The sequence below is a fragment of the Mastomys coucha genome, unplaced genomic scaffold (genome assembly GCF_008632895.1).
Source record: "Mastomys coucha isolate ucsf_1 unplaced genomic scaffold, UCSF_Mcou_1 pScaffold12, whole genome shotgun sequence".
Classification (NCBI taxonomy): domain Eukaryota; kingdom Metazoa; phylum Chordata; class Mammalia; order Rodentia; family Muridae; genus Mastomys; species Mastomys coucha.
The window spans coordinates 43,314,495-43,325,186 of NW_022196894.1; positions in this window are offsets into that span (position 1 = coordinate 43,314,495).

The window sequence follows — 10,692 nt, forward strand, 5'->3', positions numbered from 1 at the left end:
AAGGCTAGAGCCTGTGATTCAGCAGTAGAGAGAGAAAGGCTGAGCTTGAAGATAGAGTGACTGGTCTCAGGAGAGACCAGAGGAAGGAGAAAATATGGAGAGGAGGATAAGACTGCCATGAAAGGAGATGGACCAAGAGCATGTGGCCAGGAGAAACAGCAAGTAATAAAATACACACAACTGGGAGGTAATTGGAATAGCTCAAAACATGCCCAGTCTAGGCTTACAGTTTGTAAATGAAGTAACAGGACTTTGTGTCTTTAATATGGGCAAGCTACAATGTATAATTCATTTTAAAGCCACATTAGTCAGTATTCTCTAGAGTAACAGAACTTACAGATAAAATCTCTACACACACATAGATGTAAATACATATAAATCTATATTGTTGAAATATGTATATATCGGAATATATTATACGTTAGAATGACTTACAAGCTTCAGTATATCTAATCTAACAACGGCTGGTTGAGAACAAGAATCCAGTAGTTGTTCAGTCCACAATGCTGGATAGATCAGCTGGTTTTTAGTGTATTCCAGTATGTGCTGACATCTTGAAGAAGAAGGGCTAATGTCAAGGAAAGACTGGATGTGCTAGTAAGGCAAGAGCAAGGAGGCAAGGGGCAAAAACTTTCTTCTTTTGTGTACTCAAAGGCTTTCAGAAGAAGATATAGCACAGATTAATGTTATATCTTCCTGCTTCAAGATCTGAATCAAAGGCACGTGTCTTCCAAAGGTCTGAACTAGAAGTAGATCCACCCAGTGAAAATGAGGCAAAAAAAAAAATCATCATGAGCATGCCCTTTATTTTTGGGTTAGAGCTTCAGATGTAGTCAAGTTGACAGCTAAGAATATCCAACACACTAGGACAGGGAAGATAATAGCCTCTCAAATTCCTCCTTCACATAACCTACACTGTCTCAAGTTCCCCTCTGCTTGGGAATATAGCAGCTCAAGTTGAAAGAAATTTTGCAAGTGCACGCATATTCACAAATGAGCATAAAAGTCCTAAGGTCATATAATAGGAATTCTGTAATCAAAAAAAAATGTACATTAGAAGTTCTATAATAAGAAAACTTGAGATTGGCATAAGAAAAAAGATGAATATTGTTAGCAGATAAAACACTAAATATACATATTGAGAAGACTAGAAGATTTCTGGAATGTTAAGCAAATATACAAGAAAAGCCATGTTATAGACCAGAGCAAAACTGAGACTAAATTAACAGAAGAATATTCAAGAAGAAAATTCTTAAACCTTCAAAAGAGGTACAAATATACAGGTATGCGTGAGTGTGCTTGTGTGTGTGTGTGTGTGTGTGTGTGTGTGTTAGTTTACATGAATAAGGAATGAGTGCTTTGGCTACATTTATTTATGTTTAATATGTAAATTCTTGGTGCATGTAGGGTCCAAAAAAAGGCATTGGATCTCCTGGGAGTTACACATGGTAACTGAGCCTACCTGTGGGTGCTGGGAATCAAACCTGAGCCTTCTGGAAGAGTACAAAGTGCTCTTAACTGCTGCAACATCATTTCAGCATGAAAAAAATTAATATTTTCAAACTACTGAAGTAATCTAACTTCAGTAACATCTAAAGGGTCTTTTATAAAGTTTATAAGTGGCAAGTACATAATTTGAACGATTGTAGAAAAACTATATAGCCTAAACCTAGATTATTTCCCCAATTTTGTATTAATTTTTTTACATTTTTTTATTGCTTAAAAACAATTTTTTAATTAAAATATGTTTTGATTCTATTCTTCCACTCTCCCAAGTCCTTTCAGATTCTTCCTCTGCCCTTCCTACCCAACCAACTTTAAGTTCTTTTTCAAAAAACAACAAAAAGCCAATGGAAAACAAACCAAGAAAACAACAAAAAACAACACCACAACAAGCCTCCCTAAAAAGAAAACAAAACAAAAACCCAACAAACTATAACCCAGTCAAAGCATACAGAAAAATCACCAACAAAAGCCATACTGAACTTTGGAGTCCATTATTGTTTGGTCAACTACTGCTGAACATGAGGACTGGAGAGAGTGGTTGATATGCCCAGAGTAGCTCTATTGGAAAAACTGCGTTTTCCCTTCCCAGCAGGTCTAGACAGCAGCTTAGTTACTACCCTTTCCCCTAGTGGCTAGGTTTTCATTCATTCACTAATTGAGTTTTTTTCAAAATATAAGAAAACAAAACAAATACTATTACATTGAAGTTGGACAAGTCAAACTAACAGAAGAAAATGAGACCAAGAGAAGGCACACTAATTATAAACTCATTTGCTTGCGAACTAAGGAATCCCATGGAAACACTAAACTAGAAATCATAATATATCTGCAAAGGATCTGGGGCAGATATGTGCAGGCCCTGAACATGCTGCTTCAGTCTTTGTGTGTTCATTTGAGCTTTGCTCATGCTAACTGAGAAGGCCTTGGCAGGTGGTAGTGTCACACACGTATCATCTCAGCACTCAAGAGGCAGAGATAGGCTTATCTCTGTGAGTTTGAGGCCAGCCTGGTCTCCAAAGACAGTTCCAGGATAGCTATGGTTACACAGAGATACCCTGTCTCAAAAGAAAAAAAAAAGGCCTTGCTTTTGTGGTGTTCGTTGTCTGTTCTGCCTCTTACACTCTTTCTGACTCTTCTTCTGCAGGCTTTCCTGAGCTGTAAGGAAGGAAATTGATGGAGACTTTCAGCTCAGGACTGAGTGTTCTCAGGTTTCTCACTGTTGTATAATGTCTGTGAGTCTCTATATTTGTTCCCATCTTGCAGGAGGATGCTCTTCTGATGATGGCTATACAGCACACTGATCTATAAGAATAGCAAAATATCATTCAGAGTCATTTTACCACTACACTCCCCCCCCTCCTTTTTAGACTTGTATTTTTTGCTTTTACCCTAGGTCCCTTGGCTACCTAGACAGAGATTGGTCACCCAGCCAGTGTCCAGTACGGGTTTCATCTCATGGAGTAGGCCTTAAATGAGTTATTTGTTGATTTCTCAGATAAGCTTTGTGCCACCAGTGACAGCATATCATGCAAGCAATACACCATTGTAAAGGGCTTGAGATTAGTGTGGTATATACGTTTATCTTTTAGGAGCATACGGAATACCTTACTATACTGAAGATTTTACAACATAGGGGCAGAGACTCTATATTGAAGAATGCCCTTGAATTCATGGGCACAGGAAAAGACTTTCTGAACAGAACAACATAAACACAGGCAATAAGATCAACAATTACTAAATGAGAACATTTGAATTTTCTTCACAGTGAAGGATAATTTTATCTGGATATAGTGTCAGTCTATAAAATGGGAAATTTTTCCCCATTTTATAATCAGACAGAGGACTAATATTGAAAATTTATAAAACTCTAGATATCAAAAAAAAAAAAAAACAAATAACCCAATCAAAATTTTTCTCTATACAAAGAATTCTCAATAGTGGAAACTTAAATGGCCAAGAAACAAAGAAATGTTCAACATCCTGTCATCATGGAAATGCAAATGAAATTGCTTTAAGATTCTATCTTCCATCCATCGGTAGAACAGAAAGATCAATAATACAAGTGATAGCTCATGCTGATAAGGATGGGAACTAAGAAGACACTCACCCATTGCAGGTGAGAGAGAGAACCCATACTGCTATTATGAAAACCAGTGTGGTCATTACTCAGTAAGAAAGGATTCAATCTATCCCCAAATCCAGTTATCCCACTTTTTGTCATATACCCAAAGGGTGCTTCATCTTACCACAGAGACACTTGCTCAAATATGATCACTACTACTCTATTCATAAAGGCCAGCAACTGGAAACAATATAAATGCCCATCAACAGAAGAGTATAAAGAGAAAATGTGGTACATATAAGCAATGGACTATTCAGCTATTTTAAAAAATGACATCATGAAATTTTCAGGTAATTGGATGGAACTAAAAACAAAAAATCATCATCAGTGTGATAACCCAGACCCAGAAAGACAAATATGGCATAGATTAACTTATATGTGGGAATTAGCTGTTAAGACAATGTTAATTGTGCTACAAAAGGTATGAATAGAGTAAGGGACTGGGGAGCAGATAGGGTTTGTTAAAAGGGGAATAAAATAGAAAGCTTTGGATGGAATAGTAAAATAAATTGGAGATTGGGAGGGGAGATGGATTAGTGGGAGGGAATATGTGGAGAGACAGCTAAAATTAGGGGTCATTTGAGAGATAGTATGGAATGTTAATACACTAGAAGCTTCCTAAGGCATATACACATATAAAGGTGATTCAAATGAAATCACTAAATAACAGGGGAGAGAGAGCCCCAACTGCTCATTTCTTGTCACCAAGTCAAGCTTCCAGTACCAGGTTTGGATTATATCTCATTGAGTTGTTGGCCAAAGGGGTTCAATGGGAATCTCTAATAACCCAGGCTGGTGACAAGACTAGGTTTTTCTCTGTAAATTCACATCAAAGCCCAATAGTTGAAAACAAAAGTCATTGAACATGGAGAATTTGAACTGGTGCCTACAAAGAACCTAGACATTTTTTTTCTTTTACTTGATATTTTCTTTATTTACATGTCATATTTCCCAGTTTTCCCTCAAAAAAAAAAAAAAAAAGAACAAACCCCTGTTCCCTCCCCGCTCCCCCTGCTCTCTTGGACATAGTTCTACCAGAGGACCCAGCTATACCACTCCTGGGCATATACCCAGAAGATGCTCCAACATGTAATAAAGACACATGCTCACCATGTTCATAGCAGCCTTATTTATGATTGCCAGAACCTAGACATTTTTTTAAAAGAAAACAAGACTAGCTGTACAGAGCTTGCTTCACTCTTCTGTCCATTCTTACACCACCCCTACATTCTACCATGGGTCACTTTCCTACACCTGACACACAGCCTAGGCTTGCTTGCTTGTGAAGTTGATGCATGATGCATGATGTATCTATGTCTCTGTTTGTGTCTGCATCGTTCACCCCACTGCAGGGGAGAAAGTCTGCTATTGCTTCTACTCACCGCTTATTCATTCCTACTGTTGTTTGTGGGCCCAGAAAGGATAGAAATGATTACTTATAGTACTGATAATGACATGTTATTATTGATGAATGCTTGATCTAATGGGTCAATTGATTGAGACAGGATTTTTTTTTCAAGGCAGGGTTTCTCTGTATAGCCCTGGCTGTCCTGGAACTCACTCTGTAGACCAGGCTGGCCTTGAACTCAGAAATCCACCTGCCTCTCCCTCCCAAGTGTTGGGATTAAAGGCATGTGCCACCACTGACTGGAGAGACAGGATCTATTTCTGTAGACCAGGCTGGTCTGGGACATACTATATATCCAGGTTTGACCTCAAGCCTACTTCAATTAATTTGCCATTACCCATCAAATACTGGGAATACAGACATGAACCACCTGGAGGTTATTTTTTATGTTGGTACCATCAATATTTTTTTCTTATAGATGTAGTTTCATAAACACATGTTAATAAATATGTTTGTATGTGTTTGTGTGTGTATGTGTGTGTGTGTGTGTGTGTGTATAACCTATTCTATTCTGTTATGTTTGATTTTTGCCACGGAATCCATTTTCCTATCATTTTATGGTGAACTTTTCTCTGTACTTGTTATTCCATTGGCAGTTAAATGATATTTTACTGGTCATTGTTTTTCTTTTCATCTACTAAGGTATTAGTTCTAGATTTAGGAGCTAAGTTATACAATAAGAGAGAAAAAAGAGATATGGGTAAGCATACAATCCCTACAAAATCCATTATGACTTATGGGTAAGCATGAAAAACATTTTCTAATAAATAGAAAAAATGAGTCATAAATAGGCTACAAGATACTGAAAATGGTTAAGTAAATAATTCGTGTAAAATTTGCATCTAGAAAACTTTAAATAATTCAGACAAACCTGCATGGAAAGGAATGGAGTATAGAAAGTATGGTTATGAGAATTAGATAGAAATAATATAAGCTGTATATTTGGAAACACTTTTAAAGTGACATTAAAGAGGAGCCTATGTGGTGATTGGCACCTGGGCTCCCTCCAACCCCATTTGCAGCAGGAAGTGCCAAGACAGTACTGTGGCCTGGCCGCAGCACTCAGGAAGCAGGTGTAAGAGTGATGGGAGAGAAACAAGCTATCAAGCAGGTAGTAGAAAGATGGAAGACTACTAGAGAAGCCCAGTGGTTTGTGACCTATAAACTCAGGTGGAGCTGCATATGCAAAGGCGGTTGCTGTTCCTATTCCTTGGGAAATGGCAAATCACACTATCCATCAATAGAATTAGTAACAAACTCAAGTGCCTATGGACCTAAGTTTGGAAGCCAGCTCAAGAGTGCTGGAGCTCCAACAGCCTATAATCCTGGAATACACTTAAAATCTACTTTTAGTAAAGTTAGAAGGTATGTATGCAAAAATTACTGTCCATCTGGTGGGTGTTCCACAGAAGACAGCTTTCTTATTTGAAAAACAGGATAGGTTTCATTTCCTGGGAGTGATTTTAAGGTTAAGTAGGAGTATCTGGAGAACACACAGCTTGACACAGCAAGTGCTGAGTACTATTGATAGTCTTTCATATACATGAAAACCACAGTAGACAAAACTGCGTATCTGGTTTTATGTGGATATGACTGATCCCCTTGGACTTGAGCTTTGTACAAGGAGATAAGAACAGATCAATTTGCATTCTTCTACATGGTGACCTCCAGTTTAACCCTCACCATTTGTTGAAAATACTATCTTTTTTTCCCTCTGGATGATTTTAGCTCCTTTGACAAAGATCAAGTGACCATAGGTGTGTGGGTTCATTTCTGGGTCTTCAATTCTATTTGATTGATCTACCTGCCTATCACTGTACCAATACCATGCAGTTTTTACCACAATTGCTCTGCTCTATAGTACAGCTTGAGGTCAGGATGATAATTCTCCCAGGAGTTGTTTTATTGGTTTTTTTTATTATTCCAAATGAACTTGAGAATTGCTGTCTCTTACTCTATGAAGAATTGAGTTGGAATTTTGATGGGGTTTGTATTGAATCTGTAGATTGCTTTCAGTAAGGTGGACGTTTTTACTATATTAATTCAGCTAATCCATGAGCATTGGGAGGTCTTTTCAACTTCTTAGGTCTTCTTCAATTTTGTTTCTTCAGAGACTTGAAGTTATTGTGATACAGTCTTTCACTTGCTTGGTTAGAGCCACACCAAGGCATTTCATATTATTTGTGACTATGGTGAAAAGTGTTTCCCTAATTTCTTTCTCAGCCCATTTATTCTTTGAGTAGAGGAAGGCCACTGATTTGTTAGAGTTTATTTTATATCCAGCCACTTTGCAGAAGTTGTTTATCAGCTGTAGGAGCTCTCTGGTAGAATTTTGGGGGTCATGTATGTATACTATCGTATCATCTACAAATAGTGATATCTGGACTTCCTCCTTCCCAGTTTGTATCTCTTTGATCTCCTTTTGTTGTCTAATTGCTCTGGCTAGAACTATACTGAATAGGTAAGGAGAGAGTAGGCAGCTTTGTCTTGTCCCTGATTGTAATGGGATTATTTAGAATTTCTCTCCATTTAGTTTGATGTTGGCTATTGGTTTGCTGTATATTGATTTTATTATATTTAGGTATGCACCTTTGAATTCCTGATCTCTCCAATACTTAACACGAAGGTTGTTGCCAAAGACTTTTTCAGCATCTAATGAGATGGTCATGTGTTTTTTTCCCCCTCTGAGTTTGTCTTTCTTTGTGATTTCTTTATTGCTTCTATTTCTATTCTTAGATCCTAGATGATTTTGTTCAATTTCTTTACCCTTTTGATTGTGTTTTCTTATAATTCTTTAAGGAATTTTGAAGTTTTCTCTTTAAGGTCTTCTACCTGTTTACCTGTGTTTCTTTAAGGGAGTTATTTATGTCCTTAAAGTCCTCTATCATCATTATGTGATGTGATTTTTAAATCAGAGTCTTGCCTTTCTAGTGTGTTGGGGTATCCAGGACTCACCGTTGTGGGATAATTGGGTTCTGATGATTCAAAGTAGCCTTGGTTTCTGTTGCTTATGTTCTTGCCCTTGTCTCTCACCATCTGGTTATCTCTGGTATTAGCTGGTCTTGATATCTCACTGTGGCTTGTCCCTCCTGCAACCCTGTGTGTCAGTACTCCTGGGAGACAAGTTCTCTCCAGGAGGAATATGGGTATGGAGAGCTATGGCACAGGGTCAGCTCCGAGGTGAAGATGGAAACTGGAAAGATCCTGTCCACAGATGTTCCCTGGTTCCTGTGTCACGATGGTTCTGGGAAGATCTCTTTTGGGCCAGGAATTTGAGCAGAAGCGGTGGTCTTACCTGTTCTCACAGGTGTGTTGACACTTCTGTGAGACCAGCTCTCTCCTGGTGGTATTTGGGTATGGAGCACTATGTCACAGGATCAGCTCTGGGCACAGATTGAAGCTGGAAGGCTCCTTTGAGTTTGTCTATATAGTGGATTAAGTTGATGAATTATTTTTGTTTTGTTTCTTTTTTTTATTGATTTAAGTTTTATTGCATTATGATGAGAAAAGATACATGATTTCAATTTATATGAATTTGTTAACATTTAAAAACATATTTTAAGTAAATAGAATTAAATCACATTTTTTTTAGATTTATTCTTATTTTATGTGTATGAGTACACTGTAGCTTACAGATGTCTGTGAGCCATCATGTGGCTGCTGGGAATTGAACTCAGGACATCTGCTTGCTCTGGACCCACTTGCTCTGGTGTAATACACTGTAGCTGTCTTCAGATGCACCAGAAGAGGGCATCAGATCTCATTATGGATGGTTGTGAGCCACCAAGTGTTTGCTGGGATCTGAACTCAGGACCTTCGGAAGAGCAGTCAGTGTTCTTACCTGCTGAGCCATCTCACCAGAAATAAATCACATTCTTGTTTCTCTTTTGTACCTCAACTCCTCCCACAGACTCACCCTTTAATACCTACAATACCTTTTTTGTCATATTCTTTAAAATTTACAAAATATTATAACAATAAAAATGAGTATTATAAAAGTTGTTTGATATAAAACAACAATTTAACAGTCTTATGTAGATGTGTCTATGGCAATACTGAAAATGCATATATTTTTCTCAATATAAATTTTAAATAACTCCAAACATAACTGTATATTTTAAAATAATACATCACTACCAGTATTTTCTTAAATGAACATAAATATATAAAGTCTTTTTGTTTGTTTGTTCTGTATTTAGTAGAGCTTAAAATCTGGCTCTTATTGTGGTACAAGCCCAAAATAAGAACAATTTTTAGACATTGGAGTTCATTGTAATAAGGCTGTACTTCAATGTCCCTCACATCACCAAAGGATTTTACTTCCATCATAGCTAAGCTGAGAGTTGACAGTTCTGCTGTGCCAAGAAATGAATTGTAGCCACAACTTTTGGATACAGACTTCTTGCTATGGTGAAAACTATTTGACTTGAGTGAGTGACTTTATTCTCAGCCCACAGAGAACAAGTTACACTCATTTAAGAAATGGTGTGTGTATTAAGATGGTCTATCCATAAAGTCATTCACCAACTGTTTCAATGAACAATGGTTCTGCTTGGAGGGTGGCACAGACATTAGGTGCAGGTAAGAATCAGGTTCATTAGCTGTGATAATTTGGAAAAGCATTCATCTCAGAGAAAGAGTAACTTATAAATTCCTCTTCTTCAAACTTGATACAATAGTTGCAAACATCAGACAAAGCATTCAGTCCCACTCTTTGTTGTTCTCTTACAAGCCACCTCCCAATTTAATTGTCTACATTTCTTTTGGATGTATAAATACTTTTGAAATATGTAAACTGTTCTGAAAAACCATAGTATAGTATAAAAACATGAAATAAACAATACTACTAATAGACAGGCTAAGATAGGAGGAGCAAGATTTCAAGACCCTTATGTTGTACACAGCAAGACACTGTCACGTACAAACAAGCTGAAAGTATATATAGACTGTACAATATTGGACCTATTTCTCCAATTACCAAATTAGAGAGACCACTGGATGACAGTCATAAAAATTCTAATTCCTCATATTTTTGAATTTCAATCCATTAGGATATGTTGGTAATCTTAATTTTCATATTAAGAAAAAGTAATTGTTACTTCCTATTGTTTGATGTTGTAAGAGGTAGAAGTAAGTTTGTGTGGGTTTGTTGAAAGACTACTTTCTTGCTTCTTCTAGGGTGTAGTTTTGCTTCTTATGTTGGTGTTTTTCATCTATTATCCTTTGTAGGGCTGGATTTGTGGAAAGATATTTTATAAATTTCATTTTGTCATGGGATATTTTGTTTTCTCCATCTATGGTAATTGAGAGTTTTGCTGGATATAGTAGCCTGGGCTGGCATTTGTGTTCTCGTAGGGTCTGTATGACATCTGCCCAGGATCTTCTAGCTTTCATAGTCTCTGGTGAGAAGTCTGGTGTAATTCTGATAGGCCTGCCTTTATATGTTACTTGACCTTTTTCCTTTACTGCTTTTAAAATTCTTTCTTTGTTTAGTGCATTTGGTGTTTTGATTATTATGTGAAGGGAGAAATTTCCTTTCTCGTCCAGTCTATTTGGAGTTCTGTAGTCTTCTTGTATGTTCATGGGCATCCCTTTCTTTTTTTTTTTATTAGATATTTTCTTTATTTACATGTAAATTTCTCCATTCCTAGTTTCC